This window comes from Herpailurus yagouaroundi, unplaced genomic scaffold (assembly GCF_014898765.1).
Source record: "Herpailurus yagouaroundi ecotype Mexico unplaced genomic scaffold, PumYag 208, whole genome shotgun sequence".
NCBI classification, from domain to species: Eukaryota; Metazoa; Chordata; class Mammalia; order Carnivora; family Felidae; genus Herpailurus; species Herpailurus yagouaroundi.
In genome coordinates, this window is record NW_024412439.1 from 505,132 (window position 1) to 522,703 (window position 17,572).

At 53.0% G+C, this 17,572-nt stretch overlaps 2 long non-coding RNA genes across 2 annotated transcripts; one reads left to right on the forward strand and one right to left on the reverse strand.

Moving 5' to 3' along the window:
• Positions 1–1,016: 1,016 nt before the first annotated feature.
• LOC121015791 (uncharacterized) lies at positions 1,017–17,572 on the reverse strand. The gene is made up of 2 exons (XR_005783969.1): positions 17,403–17,572; positions 1,017–2,455 (listed from the first exon to the last, which is right to left on the reverse strand). It is a non-coding gene; the product is annotated as an uncharacterized LOC121015791 (long non-coding RNA).
• Positions 8,197–9,714, forward strand: LOC121015790 (uncharacterized). Its single transcript, XR_005783968.1, has 3 exons — positions 8,197–8,296; positions 9,114–9,253; positions 9,434–9,714. It is a non-coding gene; the product is annotated as an uncharacterized LOC121015790 (long non-coding RNA).

Consider the following 17,572-nt stretch of genomic DNA (forward strand, 5'->3'; position numbering starts at 1 on the left):
GTCCCGGGTGACTGTGTGCAAGCCAGCTGCCCCTCGAGGTCCCATCTTGGTGTGAGAACCCACAGCTCCCAGAGACAAGAGACACCCTCTTGAACTGCAGGCCGTGTCGGTGTCACCTACTTCCCTCCAAGGACAAGCTGATCCCGGCCTGGTTAACACCGGGGTCAAACCACAGACCTCTCGAGCCCATCTTGGCCTGGACCTCCCTCGGGAGGGCCCCACCGTCCGCCCTCCTGGGACTCGCTCCTCAGGAGGCTCCTAGTTGACGTACCCAGCCACTTCTGATGACATCGGAGATTGCCTGTCTCCCGGGGACATCACAAAGAAACTTGGCCAGAAGAGTCTGAGGCTCAGCCGGCTGTTGGTGACCCAGGAGTGCCCGCAGCAGGCAGCCTCCCGTCCGGAGGGCTGAGGCCCAAGCTTTGTGTGCAGGACGCATGCAGCAAATACCTGTCGATTTATTGGATAGACAAGGGAGGACTATAAGTTTTGGCGGTGACCTGGGTCTTTAGTGACACTCGGGTCTGGGTTAGAGTCCCAGCTCTGACCCTCGGAACAGGTCACTTTCCTTCCTTGAGCCTCAGTTTCCCCACCTGACCTCTCAGGGGGTTGTGACAGTAAATAAGGTACATGATGTAGCTGCTTGACCCCCCTCCCCACCCCCCAGCTTTCCTGCAGCCACTCACTTGTGCACCCTTCAGAGGACACCCTGGGGCCCCTGGAGCCAATTCTCCCTAGAGGCGTAGCCGGGGTGCCTGGGAGCTAACCCTCCTCCGTAAAAATACACAATTATTTGTCTCAGGGCTCCGCTTCCAGAACCAGCCTAAAATTCATACATAAATCTCCTCCTCCCCACCACACAGAGCATGATTCCACCCGACATTAGCATGTAATATAACCTTTCCTTATCTCAGCAAGCACCTGCCGTGAGCAGGCTCTAATGTTCCTCAGGAAAGGCCTGTGCCCTCTTCCCAAGGGTGCACTGCATGTCTCTGATGAAGGAGGAGAGCCAGACACATTAGCAAAGCCCCTGTTTTAAAGCATTTTGTTTCAGAAATCAAGCTGACTTGCTTTTAGCAGTTGCAAGCATCAGAGAGTTCCTTGTCCCTCAATATCCCAAACAAGGTAAAAGAAAACTGCGATTGGATGTGGAACAAGAGCCTGCTCAAAGTGACCAAGTGAGCAGCCAAAAGACTTCTATTTCCCACTTCCCAAGCCAATAAAGATGGCTGATGAGATAGAAGCAGAGGCTGCTGGGCAGGTTTTCCAGGAAAGCTCCAAAAAAGAAAACAGCGGGTACCTTTTTTGTTTTCTTCCTTCTTCTTCCTGCCTGGAGTATATACACGATGGCTGGCACTCCAGTGACCATTTTGTGACCTTGAGGATGGAGTCAAACTGAATATAACAGAGCAGAAAGACAGAAGGATTGTAGGTTCGTGAGAATGGGCTAGAACTGTCCTGGGACTCCCTGACTTCTGTGGCCTGCGAAAATAAACCCCTATTTTTATCTAAGCCACTATTTTCCAGGTCTCTTCTACTTGCCGTTGGACACAGTTCCTAATGAATAGAGATGTCACCACAGGTCTTCAAGGTTTGGTCCTAAGTGAAACAACAGGATTCTCTCTTCCCAGCGTCTCCCTCAACAGGGCCACATGGTCCTGCTCACAGAGTCGACTGCAAGGAGGTGACCCTTTTGTATCACTGAGAAAACCACACTAGGTCTGGGGCCCAGATCTTTTTAAGACAATTGGAGCATCCCACCTTCTCGCACAGGGTCAGAGTGGGGACGGGTGACACCTGGGTACTTCCTGGTATTGCAGACGATAAAGATTCTTAGATCAAAGGAGAAGCACATGTGACAATTCTAGAACTTGATAGACGTTGCCAAGTTGCCCCCCTCCCGCCCCAAGACACTGCACAGAGTCATACTCTGACCCAAAGGGCTCTTTCCCCACATCCTCGGCAATACTGGGTATTCACTTTTAAGTCTGTGCCAGCCTGTTGGGCAGAGTGGCATCTTGTCATTTTGCTTCCTGCCTCTTCGACAGGATTCCGTGTTCGGCGTTATGCTGGATGCCTGTGGGCACTTCTTCTGCGCATGGCCTTTCTGTCCTTTTCCAAATTGCTATTTGTTTGCTTTTTTCTTACTGATCCGTAAGGTCTTTTTACACAATGGATTGAACCCTTTGTCATGGTCGATAGGTTACAAATAGTTCCTCAGCTCATCATTTCAGTTTCAGCCTTGTTGAGGGGGGTTCGTGTGTTTATCCTGTTTGGTGTCTGTCTTTGGAAGGTTTTCGTGTCTATGTGGTCAGAGTTGTCAGTCTTTTCCTTTGTCACTTCTGGTTTCTATGTTGAATTCCCCCTCTTCAACTCCAATCCTTGGCCTCCCTCTTCAGACTGACCTGCCGTTCTCTCTAGATTTGATTGTCCCTCTGTCCCAGCCTCTCTGGTCCTTTTAAAAAAAAAAACAAATTTTTTTTTTTTATGTTTTTATTTATGTTTGAGAGAGAAAGAGAGAGACAGAGCATGAGCTGGGAAGGGTCAGAGAGGGAGAGGGAGACACAGAATCCGAAGCAGGCTCCAGGCTCTGAGCCATCAGCACAGAGCCTGATGGCAGGGCTCGAACCCGTGGATTGTGAGATCATGACCTGAGCCGAAGTCAAGACGTTTAACTGACTGAGCCATCCAGGTGCCCCTCTCTTGTCCTTTTAAAACCAGGTGGCCATCTGTCTACCACTGCCCCCCAAAAGAGCAAACTCTCAGGACCCCTTTACCTTGCTCATGACCCCATTTAGAACCCCCCCCCCCCACCTCCACTGTTCCCATCCACTTCCCTGACGTGCCTTGAGGTCCACCTCTCACTTTCCTCCTTTCTGGAGCCTTGGGAATGTAGCCCGATCATACGACTCTGATCTGACAGCAACACCTTTCTTAAGTACAGTCAACACAGCTGCTTATCACCATCCATTGCCAAGTGGGGCTCGCTCCCAGCTCAGCCCCAGGGTCAGCATACAAGGTCATTATTTCTACCAGGAGGGAATCATCCAGTCTTCCAGATGATTCTGGAATCATCCAGATCACTCTGGAATGACCTGGAATCATCTGCGGCTACCCCAGGTCTGCTCCTGCTCGTGCCTCCTTCCTGCCTTCTCGGAACACACTCCCTCATGTCAGTCCCTGTGGCCCGAACCATTTGCAGCTCCTCACTGGCCCGTCCCCCGTACGTTATTGAGCCTCATGCAGCGCATCGCCTATGGACCAAGCTGGCCACGTGCCCTCACAGCCCCCACAGACCAGGAGTCCAGAGAAGGACGCAATGCAAGCTCCTACAGCGGACTCTGCAGTTCTTTGATAAACAAACAGGTCATTAGGAGGCAGGGAGAGTGGGGGACACGCAGGGCTTTGAAAACATCTCCACGGACGGAGTTGCAGTAGGGGAGAAACGCATCACTGCCAACACTCCAGCCCAGCAGGCTTCCGGGGGGGGGGGGGAGGCACGGTTTGCCCTGGGCGCACATCCTGGGACGCCAGCCCCTAGCAGCCTCCTTGTCATTCCTGGCCCCCAGGCCTGGCACTCGCAGGATGTCCATTCCAGGAAGGCCTGTGTGGCCAGGAGCGGATGTTTCCCTCTGTGCCCTCCATGGGGCTCAGGAAGACCCCACCCTGCAGGTGGCAGGAAGGGGGCCCTGCGGCTGGAGCGGGTCTGGTTCTAACTTTCCATTCCTGTTTTCATTGGCAAAGGGCTCCGGCGAATGTGACAGGGGAACCCCACACTCTCAGGTGAACCGGGCAGATGACTGGCTCCCAGCTGCTTTGAAGTCTGCTCAGGTCAACACGCATGTACTGAATCCCCGCTGTATTTTCTTGTTCACCTGGGAGATTTCACTGAGTGCCTCCTTAAGTGCGAGGCACCCTTCTACGTGCTGCGGATGTGGCCTGGAGCAAAGGTGTCCGTTCAGGTCCTCGGAGAAGCCGGCATTGGAGTTGGAAACGCAAGAGATGTGTCGGGGGGATGTGGGCTCCTTCCAGCCCACGAAGGAGGCGGGGGCAGGGGGATCAGTGGGGAGCCGTGGCCAGCCTGCTGGGCACTCCAGATTCAGGCCAGCCAGGAAGGAGCTTCCTACAGGTGCCACGGCTGGGGGCTGGCCAGCGCTTCCTGTGGAAGCTTCTCTCTGGAGGGGCGACTGGAGCAGCACACCTCCAGGACTGCCAGAGCAGGGGGCATGCAGCTGACATCCTGCAGGGGATACAGGGGACGGCCCATCCACCCAGCAGCAATTTCCAGTACAGACACCCAGTGGCAGTGTCTTTTCTTTTTTTCTTTTTTTTTTTTTGTAACATTTATTTATTTTTGAGACACAGAGAGAGAGAGAAAGAGAGAGAGAGAGAGAGTGTGTGTGTGTGTGTGTGTGTGTAAGTGGGGGAGGGGTCGAGAAAGAGGGAAACAGGAGATCCGAAGCAGGCTCCTCACTGATAGCAGAGAGCCTGATGCGGGGCTCGAACTCGCAAACCTCGAGATGATGCGCTGAGCCCAAGTCAGACGCTGAAACGACTGAGCCCCCCCCCCCAGGTGCCCCCCAGTGCAGTGTCTTTTAAAGGAAGGAAACGTGTCTCCTCTCCTTTCTTCCCCCTGTAGCTAAGGACGTGGACACGGTGGTCAACCATCTTGAGCCATAGGCAAGAGAAACACCCCTGGGATGACCAGAGAGGAGCCTGGGTTCCTGAAGGACCACACCAAGAAGGGTCACCACGCCAGCCCTGCACAGCCTGCCTCCACACTGTATGTGGGAGAACTGGATTCCACCACTGGTACCTGCGACCAAATCTATAGCCCAAGTGCCGGGTTCCATTCTTTTTGTCCACACTAGAAGTCTGTCAGAAAAATAGTGCCTCTGGGAAAGATGTAAGCAGCCCGCCAGCCCCGGCCCTCAGCACAGAAGCTTAGTTGGGGCTGGGTGGGGTGAGGGAAACGAGGCAGAGGGAGGCACCCCTTTTGGGCACACAACGACTTTTCCATTGGTAAACCATACATCACATACAATTGACCATTACTGAGAGACCATCTCCATGGTCTATCTCCAGAACTTTTTCATCTTCCCAAACTGAAACTCTGTATCTCTTCAACACTGACTCCCCCTCCTGCCCGCCCCCCCCAGCTTCAGCCCCTACTTTCTGTCTCTGTGAGTGTGACCACCCTGGGTACCTCAGGTAGGTGCAATCGTACCGCATCTGTTCTTCTTTGTCTGGCTTATTTCTCTTGGCATAACGTCCTCAAGGTTTACCCGTGTTGTAGCAGGTGCCAGAATTTTCTCTCTTCGATTTTTTAAAGATTTTATTTATTTATTTGGAAGGTTTTTGTTAATATTTATTCATTGTTGGGAGACAGAGAGACAGAGTGCAAGCACGGGAGGGGCTGAGAGAGAGGGAGACACAACCCAGAGCAGGCTCCAGGCTCCGAGCTGTCAGCACAGAGCCCGACACGGGGCTTGAATCCACAAAGTGCGGGATCATGACCTGGGTCAAAGTCGGATGACTAACCGACTGAGCCACCCGGGTGCCCCTTCAAGATTTTAGTTTTAGGGGCGCCTGGGTGGCGCAGTTGGTTAGGCGTCCGACTTCAGCCAGGTCACGATCTCGCGGTCCGGGAGTTCGAGCCCCGCGTCGGGCTCTGGGCTGACGGCTCGGAGCCCGGAGCCTGTTTCCGATTCTGTGTCTCCCTCTCTCTCTGCCCCTCCCCCGTTTGCGCTCTGTCTCTCTCTGTCCCCAAAATAAATAAACGTTGAAAAAAATATATATTTAAAAAAATATTTTATTTTTAAATAATCTGTATACCCCATGTGGGGCTCAAACCCACAAACCTGAGATCAAGAGTTACATGCTCCACAGGCTGAGCCAGTCAGATGCCCAGAATTTCCGGTCTTCTTGAAGCTGGATATATTCCAATGTGTGGATAGACCACATTTTGTCTCTCGATTCTGGCATCCATGACACTTGGACTGTTTCTATCTTTGGCTATTGTGAATAATGCTGTTACAAACTTGGGTATAGAGATACCTATTCAAGTCCCTGCTTTGAATTCTTTCCTTCTTTTTAATTCTTTCTTTTTTGTTTTTTTAATTCACACACACACACACACACACACACACACACACACACCTAGAAATGAAATTACTGGATAGCAGGGTTGACATGGTACCCAGCATGATAGCTATAAGACGAAGTTGGAAAGATAGCAGCATCGGGGAAGTGCCGAAAGCAAGGTCACGAGGCCTGTGGAGAAGGTGGTCAAGGGCAGATGCTCCATATACCAACAGGGGCAGGCCCTCCCCGCTTAGTCCCATCCTCCCTCGGCTCCCACCAGCCTCCCCACCCCCCCCACAGGTTACAGGACAGCGCTGGGTCGTCTTCACCCAGTGTGTCAGCCGGCATAACCACTCAGTGCACACGGCTGATGTCACCTGGTGCCCAACAGTGACATGACATCTGCTGTTACGGAGCCGGGCTCCACTCCACCCTCCACGGGGCACTTATGGGGTTGTCACAAGTGAACGACTTACTTCATCCACTGACTTTGGAACATAATCCCACAGTAGCAGCGGCGTTGGGGTAGGGAGGGCATTCTAGAGGAGTCGTGCCCTTCCTCCTGCTTTCAAGCTGTCACTCGAAACAACAAACGAACAAAAAAGAAGAACCAAAGCAAGCAGAAGCTACATGTCCCCTCACCCAGCCTGCACCCCTGGGAACTGGAATGCTGCCTTCCTCTTTGCTTGGCTCCCACCGATTTCCCCTCCTGGAACCCCCACCTCCTGCTTGTTCAGCATTTTCAGAGGTTATTTATCCCCCAAGGGCACCTCCCCCGGAATTTGCCTGCACCCTTCCCGACTCGGGGGGATCCCGGGGCACCTGCTGCAACAGCTTCTATTCTCACACACAGACCAGCAGTTCTCAGGAGCCTGTGCATGGACAAGGTGTCCGGAATGCAAATCCCTGGGCCCCACCCCAGTCCGGCTGACTCAGAAACTCTGGGCTGGAGCCAGCAATCTGTTTTATTGGCCTCGATCGCTCTAGCTCCAATCTCACCGGGGCTACAGGAGGGCTGAACGAGTGATGCTCAAGGATCAAGAGCGCTGGGCTCTAACGGCTTCCACATTCTTCCTTTCTCTTCTTGTATAACTCACAGCAAAGCGCACCCACTTAGTTGTATAGCCCATCAGCCACATTCTGGGTAGAGACAGAGCCCATCCCAGTCGACCCGGGAAGACTCCCGGGGACACCACTGCTCCGATCCCATCGCCATTGATTAGCTTTGCCTGTTCTTGAACTCGCATGGGACCGTGCAGTTGGTGCTCTTCCCACGTCTGGATTCTCTAGTCCCACTCTGTGAGATTAGTCCACGCAGCTGCATGTAAGAGGAGTCTGTTCCTTTTCTTTGCTGTGTAGTAGCCCATGGCATCCCACTTTCTCAAGTCTGCTGCTGGAGAACTTCTGTTCCCCGTTTTTACAGAATGCAATAGCATCCCTGGGTGCACGTAAGCTCTCGTGTCTCCCGGGTGCCTGACCCCTTCCCATGCTTTCCGACTCCTCCGAACTGTCGAAGCGCCAGGCGTTTTCCTCGGTCCATCCCTGGGGGCTGCTGCTGGGCAGCACCCCCCTCCCCTTGGGGCCCAAGTCCCAGCAGGACTGGGTCCCTCCCCGCGGAGGGTGCTATTCTTCCGGCTCAGCCAGGAGTCAGTCCCGTCCGCCGGGGCCAAGCCAGGCCAGAGGCCTGGGTGCTGAGATCCAGAAGGCCTCAGGCCTGCGGTTTCACTGGGCTCGGTACTGAGGCTGATGGCATTCTGTCGGTGTCACCTCTTGGGGGCTGGGGGACCTGGCATGGGGACCCCCAGCTCCTCACACAGCTGCAGGGTAAGAAATGCTTTTTTCCCATGACAGCATGGATTTCACACATGGGAAGAGCTTCTAAGACATCGCCCAGCTGGCTGATTTTCAAGCGGGGGGCGCAGAGGTTCACGTGGGGGCAGTGGGAACAATTGTCTTCGTGCCAACAGGAGGGTCACCCAGGAGGTCAGGTGATGGGGGACAGAGGTAGGGCCAAGATACAACTTCAAGTTCCCGGCCACGTTCCAGAGGCCAGGAGGTGAACGACGCAAGCGGGGCAGTCAGAGTGGGTGTGGCCTCTTCAAGCCACCCCAACTGAGGTGCCTGCTTCTGGCTCCGGCTGCCCCTGCTCCTCCAGGCAGACCGGAGAGACCCTCCAGGAATCCAGGAATGAGGGGCAGGTTGAGAAGACACGGTGAGTGGCCCCAAGGCCCCTCCCCTATTGAGTCACGGGAAGGGAATGGAAACAGGGCGTGGGCTGAAACAGAGAGGGCCTGGTCTCGCCCTCTTCAGGCCTCACCTGGCTCTGAGGTGAGTCCCACCTGCCAAACCCTGGGAGAGCTCTCTTCGGGGTTAAAGTCCCTGCTGTCTCCACCCAAGGAGGGTGGAGAGAAGCCGGGGGAGCAGGAAAAAATCGGGTTAGCCATTGAGCAGGACTCTCCGGCCCAAGCCTGGGATACAGGGAGGCATCTCTCAAAGGAAGTTGCGAAATCTTCCTTGGGACTGATTTGGGTTTTGGTTCGGGGCCAACCAGCCTATCTTCACGGCTCTGAGAATGTTTTCAAGTAGTAGACATTCCTTCCAAGACATTGCTCAGTGAACACTAAACTCCTCAGCTCCTCAACCCCCCCCCCTTCCCCCGCGGGAGCCTGCCCGGTGACACCAAAAAGCTCTCAGATTTGAAAAGGAAGTGACTGGCAACAGATAGAACAAAAGGCTGATTTCCTTAATGTACAAATAATGGTGGCATTTGGCGAGGGCTCGGTAAGGGAGGGAAATAGTTCTGAGCACTTTGCGCGCAGCATCTCCCGCCATCCTCATAATAACCCCTAACACGGAGGAGGAAACTGAGGCACGCTAAGGGCAGGCGGCCCAGCCAGTAGGCAGCAGAATCAGAATTTGACCCAGGCAGTGGGGTGGCACCCTAGCCAGTCAGTGGGGCGGGATGCTTCCTCTGTGCTGTTTTGGCTCCTCACAAGCATTAACTCATGTTAATCCCCACAACCACCCAGAATGGATAAGAAAAAAACTCCACGACAGGCAGGGAAAGGGCCAAGGAGGCAAACGGACAATACGCACAAGGAAAACCACAGAACCAGGCATATTCATAATCAAAGACAACAGTAATATGCATCGGGGATGTCTTCAATTGGTAAATGTTTTAATGACTTAAACTAATCCCCAGCTTGCCAGCGAGCTGTGGAGCAGGTGCTCCGCTGCCGGTGGGCGTGCCCGTTGGTACAACCTTTCTGGAATGCGGGAAGGCCACTTGGCAGGACCTACCAAATGCCTTTAAGAGCTAGCCGTCCTCCTCTCTGCTCTCCCTCCTTAGAATCTTCCTGAAGAGACCGATCGGAGGCACAGCAGAGGTGAACATGCAAAGCTGTTCAAGGGTACCTGGCTGGCTCCATCGAAAGAGCATGTGACTCCTGATTTCTGGGCCGTGAGGTCCAGGCCCACGGTGGGTGTAGAGATTACTCAAATAAATTAAAACTTAAAGTTGTTCAGGGCAGCATTACTTACACTGGTGAGAAAGCAGAAAAATACACAAACTGCAGCAAAGGAGAACAGCTAAAGAAATTATGGACAGATTTACTAGGGAGTGATACTTTAAAAAAAATTTTAATGTTTTACTTTTATTTTTGAGAGAGAGAGAGAGAGAGAGAGAGAGAGACGGAGTGTGAGTTGGGGAGGGGCAGAGAGAGAGGGAGACAGAAGCAGAAGCAGGCTCCAGGCTCGGACCTGTCAGCACAGAGCCCGACACGGGGGCTCGAACTCACGGACCGTGAGATCATGACCTGGGCCGAGGTCAGACGCGTAACCGACTGAGCCACCCAGGCACCCCAAGTAATATGTAATTTCTGAGTGATATTTCTGTGTGAATATCCTATTCCCCACCAAGCTTTTTTTGTAATAATTTTTTTAATGTTTGCTTATTTATTTGGGGTGGGGGGAGGGTGGGAAGGTGCACGAGAGCGGGGGAGGGGCAGAGAGAGAGAGGCGAGAAAGAATCCCAAGTTGGGGGGCTTGATCCCACGAACTATAAGATTACGACCTGAGCTGAAATCGAGTCAGACTCTCAACCGACTGAGTCATCCAGGTGCCACTCCCCACCAAGTTTTTACCCACAGATGGAACATCCATCAAATGCCTGAATCAATTACTATTATCAATTACTATTACAAGTATGTATTACTTTTATAATGTAAGGTAAAACTTACTGTTAGAAAATTAGTGATTTTTCATTTAAAAAAAAAGATGAGATAGATAAAACAAGGCAGTAAAAATGTTGACAGCTGCTGAGGCTGGATGATGGATGTTCTGGTATAATCACACCATTCTCTCAACTTTTGAAAATTTCCATAATGAAAATTCTTTGGGTTTTTTTAACGATTTCACTCTAATAATATTCATGCTGAAGCGTTTCGGGAGAGCACACTGTTGTCTTCACCTTAGTAGGAAACACATCAAAAATAAGGTAAATGGGGGCGCCTGGGTGGTTCAGTTGGTTGATTTAAGCATCCAACTTCGGCTCGGGTCATGATCTCGGGGTTTGTGGGTTCGAGCCCCACATTAGGCTCTGTGATCACGGTGTGGAGCCTGCTTGGGAGTTTCTCTCTCTCCCTTTCTCTCTCTGCCCTCTCCCCGCCCCCTCAAAATGAATAAATACACTTAAAAAACATACGATAAGTGGATGGATATATAGAGGCTGGGTGATGGAGCTGTGAGCACACAAACGAGGAAATGTGAACCGCAGAATCTAGGTAGTGAGTGTGTGGGAGGTCTCTGCGTGATTCTTACAACTGCTCCGTATGTTTGGAATTTACCATCATAAAATGTTGGGGGACTTGGTTATTTCTAAGTGGTGGGTTATTTTACCTTTCCGTTGTGTTTTTCTATGTCTTTAGAACCGAGAACCAAGAGAAAGAACACAGGTGACTCTGGTTTTTATATTTATACTCAGTGCTCAGGGATTCAATGGCTCTAAGAGATGACTGCCCAGGGGATCTGCCCAGAAGCAAGGGATGAAACAGGGGTCCTCTCAGGGCGCTGGGCTCCTGCAGTTTTGGGACCAGACTCTGCAGACTAAAACACTGAGGGTTCCTTGGGATGGGAGGGCTGACACCCCTTTGAAGAGGAACGGCTCCTTTCTTCCTCCCTCAGTCCCTTCCCCAGATACCCATGTCCCTTCTTGACCAGCAGAGGCACTCAACCTGCAGGGAGCTGCTCTCCACGAGGGGTATGGGTCTGGGCTCCTCTGGGCACCCCACTCCTTCTTCTGCTTCTTGCCCTGCGCTCCCAGGGAAGAGTCTGCTCAGGGACAGTGGGACTCGTGGAGAAGAATAGAGCAGACAGGGAGAAGAGGGTCATGGGAACATTCCGGTGTAGCCAGAGCTCTGGCCCTCTCTGCCGCCTGGTTCCTGAAGCCGGCACCAGACCCCTCCTCTTTCTATCTTTATCAAGGCAGTACTCAGGCTGGCAGACGGGTTCGAATCCCAGTCTCACCACGTCCTTGTGACCCTGGACAAGCATATTCTCCTTTCTGAGGCTTTATTTATCCATCTGGAAAAGGGCTATCCTTGGAAGTGAAGCAGATAACCCACAACAGGGGTGCGCCTGTGGCTTCTGTAAAGGGCTCAACAAACAATTACTGTCCTTCATTCATCGGAAGCCTCTTTATGTGTCGGCTGCTTTTCTAGACAGAGAAACAGTGGAGAACACTGTAGCTTCCAGCTGGTGATATTTTTATCAGTCGACGTAGTCAAAAGCCCCTGATTGACTTACAGGTTCTGGGGTTGAATATAAGACCCTGGATCTAGAAAAGCAGTGAAATAAGAGGAAAGTGCAGGGAAGACCTGTTCAGATCGTGTGCAGGCTCCAGGCCATCTGGTCGCAAGCAGTTGCTCAAGTGAGCTCCGGTGCCTTATCACAGGGATGCTCAGGACAAGAGGAACCCAGATTCCTCCTAGGATCCACAGGTCAGGGCCTCCAGGAGAACAAGAGTGCCAGGTACAGGACAACTCCATCCCCTTGTCCCCTCAGGAGCTAATGTCCTTTAGGGCCCCCCTGCTGAATCACAACTATGTATTTCTTGATTTCTCGGTATCTCCCTGGGCCCTTAGCTTCCTCTGAAGTGGCCATGGTTTTTCCAGCCCCGCGGAGAGAAGGGCACAGAGTGCCCACGCATCCAATGTGGAAGGTTCTCTTGGGCAGAGCTCTCGGGCAAGAGGCCTCCGAGAATGTTGGTGGCCTCTGGCTGGTCTGTTGTATGACCAGCCATCTGTGGCCTGAGCATATGCTGCATAAAACTTTGCATCAGAAAGATATCCAACCACAGTGTGCCAAGACCACGGTCTGTCTTCCCTTTCACTCTTACCCCGGGGAATAGGGTGGTGTTAGAGTGGCCACAGACATCTGAGAACTGTGCATACTACAGGGAGACAAGCTGGAGGTAGGGTCTCTGGGCTGAGTGGGCTATGCTTACACATTCCCAGGTGCTTCCTTGTATAGTTAAGTTGTTTCTAGCCATCTCTGTGGGGGATTGGCTTCCAGGAACCCTCCTTTCTCCCTAGGCAGACTCACCTGCCTGGCGTCCGTACATGGGGGCTCAGGACCAAGGGTGGAGTCTCGTGGTTCCGTGTGGCACATGGGTCAGAAAGGAGAAGCAGGGTTGAAATGCAAGGAGTCTCTCTAGTAAAGTATGCAAATGTACCAATAGCCTCCCTACTCTGCCCCCCACCCGGTTGCCTGCCCACAGTCTCAGGAAATCAGAAGGCCGAATAGAAGAGCTCGCAGCAGTGGGACCAGGGACCCCTTTCCCAGTGATGGGGCTCCCTTCCCACCTCTGCAAACCAGGGGCTACCTTGGGATCCTATTTCTCATCCGGGATTTGCTCCTGAGCGTGGGATGTGTGTTTTTGAAGGAAAGATCACAAAGTAGGGAATCCTTTGCAACAATGAATGATCTTTCCTTACTTGCCTGCTTTGAAACTGCAGATTTGCCTTACACACGGAACTCTCGCACTCACCACATCTTGCGATGTTCAATTTAATAGTGGGTTTGAGTTTGGCAGTAGAGACAAACTTCAACACAAAGGGTTCAAAGCCAATTGCCCTTCCTACACAGGACCTGAGGCAAGTTGCTTAGCTCTGGCAGCCTCAGTTCCCCCACCTGTAAAGTGGGGGCCATCATAATGCCTACATCATAAGGATTGTGGTGGGGATTAGACAGGGTAATGCATACATAGTGCTCAACTCGGGGCCTGGTACGTAGACACCGCTCAGTACATGTTGGCTATTTTGCTAACGTTAGTTTTTAGTATTTTTATTAATATTATTCACGACACTACTGTAAGGAGATGGCTAGCACATTATAAGCCCTCCGTGCATGGCGGAAGGCAGGGAAGAAGAAAGAGCAGGTGGAGGAGAGAGGAGGTGACTTGATCACGGTTCCCAGAAGCAGATCCTGATTTATGTGGCAGTGATGTATGAAGGAGGAGCACCCTGGAGAGAGTGGTGAGGGAAGCGGGGGAAGCAGACAGAAGAGGTAAGACAGAAGCCAGGTAAGGCTGGGAGCCCTGGCAGAGACCTACCAAGGGCAGCTCCCGCAGACTCCCCGGGAGACTGAGCCTCCCGTGTCAGCATTCCCCATGCTGAACTGGGATGCCGGGCTTTCGCGCTCCCCAACCTGTTGGTCGCCAGCGAAGGGCCATCTTGGGGGGGGGGGACACTTCCAGCTCTCTGCATGAAGGGACAAATGGCTCCAGTAAAAGCCCCCTCTAAAGAATCTCAGGTATGGACAGTAAGAGCCAAAGCACAGGCGGGCCAGGGCAGGGGTGCGTGGGAACAGCCCTGCTAGGACCTGGGCAGAGCACAAAAAACAGGAGCTGCTACAGGGACGAAGGTGTGGATCCGGAATGAAGAGACAGGAAACAGGCTTTACCAGACACGTGCATGTACACAATACTCTGTCCTCGAATCCTTCTCTTTTCACTTAATAGTTTGTCCAGGAGATCATCCCGCGTGTAGAAACCTGCCTCTTTCTCTCTTCAACACCAATCTGATATGTGAACACTGGTATTGGACTGTGGTTTCAATTTGCACTTCTATTTTGTTTTTTCGTTTTTTAATCTCTTTAATGTTTATTTTTGAGACAGAGAGAGAGAGAGAGAGAGAGAGACAGAGCGTGAGTGGAGGAGAAGCAGAGAGAGAGGGCGACACAGGCTCCAAAGCAGGCTTCTCTTTTGAATAAGACTAAACATCGTTTCTATACGTTTAAGAGTCGTTTGTGTTCCCTGTTCTGTGGACTGTCAGTTCACGTTCTCGCTCATTTTCCTATTGCAATTTTATTTCTCTTATTGACTTATAGGAACTCTCTACATATTAAGGACATTTGAGTCGTGAGCAAAATGACTCAAGGATGGGAGCAAAAGTACATTCATCCCAAAGGCTGCCCATGAATTCTGTTCCCTAAATCTCCTGGGCCGACAAGCCCTTTCCAACGTCTGGTTCCTCACTTACTCTTTTGCTTCTGTGAGCTAGTCTAGAGTCTCCCAATACTATTCCTGGCTTGTTTCGTTTTTGGCTTAACTTTCCAGAGTGGATTTCGGTGGTTTAAGGAAGCTTGATGCATATACCCTCCCTTACCAGGTCAAGGTTCCAGGGGGAAGAGTCTGAGTTGGGGTCTCCCTCCGCCACCCAGGAGTCTCTGCCTTCTCTACAGCCTGTCTCACTTCCAGGCCCAAGGCAACCAGCAAACCTACCAGCCACTGGCAGGCTCCTCTTCTGCCCTGTCCTTACGTCTGGGCTTCAGGTCCTGCTGTCTTCCTTCGGAAGGTGACGGCCCTGATTGATCTAGAACCTGCTTGTGCTCCTGGCTCCGGGAATGTGAAGAGCAGATCTCCCTTGATAATTACGTCTGGGGAGTGGCCCCTCATGGCCGGAGACACGGTGCATAGCCGACGGTGACCAGGTTGTGCTCTGAGTTAGGGGCACCTGCCGGCCTGGGAGTCTGGTTCTGGATCGCTGTCGAGTGTTTGTCCATTCCTTCAGCAAACATTCCTGAGTGACTGGGTACCATAGCATGCAGACAGGGCCACTCAACAAGCCAACACCTGACCCCATCTGAAATACAGGGACAAGGAGGCCACAGGGCGTGTGTCCCAGTATAAAGGGGTGTTGGTCAGGAGACTGCTGCCTGAGCAAGACCAGGTGAGAACAGAAACGACAGGGCGAAGTGGATGCTATGGGCAGTAGGAATGACCAAAGGCCTCGAGGCTGGAAAAGGCCACTGAGGTGCCGGGAACTGTCGGAAGGCAGCCCGGCTGGAACCGAGCGCAGGCAGAGACAGGCAGGCTGGACGAGGCTGAACGCAAGTGGGATCCAACTCACTTACGGCTCGGACCATTGCTGGCTGCCTTGACCATAGAGACTAGCGTTTATTCTGAATAACCTTGGGGACAACCGGACGTCCCCTAAAAGTTTCAGCTGCGCATGTTGTCACGGTGAGGGATGAGGGGAAGAGGTATGATTTGTAGAACGTGCCACTCCTTAGACGGCCTCAGAAAGGGCCTTAAAAGTTGGAGCAGACGCTGTCATTGAACCCATCCCAGGCTACACCCAGGAAGTGCTTTCTCAGTGACACACTGCACCAGAGGGGAACCTCAGAATTAATCCTATCATCCCCAACCTGGCAGCAGCCAACGCCTGGCAGGAGTTGGTGGGTCAGTACCTTGGCTGGCTGGCAGTGGGACTGGGCTGACCCTGGGGGGATCTGCACAGGGGGCGGGGGGAGCAGCCCCAGGTGCCCACACCTGGGGGCCTGCCAACCGATGCCACCCATCTGGGCTCCTTCCCCTCTGCGTCCCACCTCGCCATGCACCCATGGGTGTTTTCTGGATCACCTCTACATTAGCCACTACCCTCAGAATCTTATCTTGGGTTGGGGAAACTAAGGTAGAGCTTTTGCAAGAGACCCCTTGCTCCCCTCCTCCCACACCCCAGCCACTGGGTATAACTTGATATTCCCGCCCTGTAAACTCCACAAAAGGCCGGGGACCCATCCTCGCCACTCCACTCGTTGCTGGCCCCCAGCCCAAGCAGAGCACCTACAAGTAGGAATCACCGGGTGGATGTTGTTGAGGTTCATGCAGAGAAGGCCAGGGAGCCAGGGGGACTGAGGCCAGATCCCCTGGACCCAGAGTCTAAAACCTTTTACCAGGTAACCAGGCCACAGGTGCAGAGCTCCACACTGGCCACAGCAACCCTGCCAAACTGGCTGGGGAACCTGTCTGGCTGGGTGCAAGGCCCCTGGGACCCCGGTCCACCCATTCAGGGGCAAGCGGCTCAGAAAAGGCCACAGAGGCTTTCTCAGTCCCAGGCCCCTCCCTGGACAGGGCCCACTCCGGATCTGCCCTGGTGCCACACCCTGGCTCAGCCCTCAGCCCTTCTGAAAACACAGGAGGCACTCCAGAATCTGGGTTTTGTTTTTTTTGTTTTGTTTTCTTTAAATCCCTGAACACTTCCAGTGTCCCACTTCCAGCCAGGCCAGAGCTGAGGAGGCAGAGACAGGCACAAGGTGATCTGCTGCCCCATCCACTGTGGCTTGTGGCCTGGGGGGGGGAGCCAGGCATGGGGCAAGCGTTCCCATCCTCAAAGCCTTGAGTACCGGGCAGGAAGCAAGCAGGTAGCTCCGAGGGCCAAGGGCAGAGAGGCAGGTTTAGGGGACAGACGAGGAAGTTGACTCAGAGAGGGTGTCCCGCAAACAGAGTTCAGGCAGGGGACAGTGAGCGCAAAGGCCCCAAGGCCAGGAAAGAGCAGACATCTTGAAACTCCAGAAGGGAAGCTGGCAGGGGAGAGAAATGGAGCAGGAGAGGGGAGCGGGGCCAAGTGTTAGGTCCAGGAAGCCATGGGGGCCAACCAAGTGTCACTCTGGGTATGTTGCAAAGCGCTGTGCGGAGGCGTTGAGCGGGAAGATGGTCAGAACTGAATTTGTGTTTTCAGTAGATTCCTACGCAGGCAGGACCCGGGAGCCGAACCGGAGGAAGGTGGACTGGCAGCTGGGCTGTGGCTCTTTTACACTCTACACTTGAGGAAACTGAGGTTCAGAGGCGGGAAGGGAATCGCCCTGGGTCCCCAAACAGTACCTGGACAAGTACAGCTGATACCAGTTTCTTCCCACCACCCCACACACCTCCAAGTGGCTGCGGGGGCACCCTTCCTCTCCGTGAGAATGTTTGGTCTGTCTGGGAAGGAACATTGGGAGAGAAGGTGGTGGGGGGAACGGAAGGAGAGAGGATTTACCCGAATCCGCCTGGCAGCGCTGTGCACAAGGCCCGGTTGCCCTGCCTCAGCCCCTGTGTTCTCAGAGGTTTGGGTTTGCTTAAGGCGCTCGTCTCCCCGGTCAGGAAGCAAGGACAGTGAACCGACAGCCGGAATTAAGAGGCAAGTCAAGGAATGAAGTCAGATCTCTC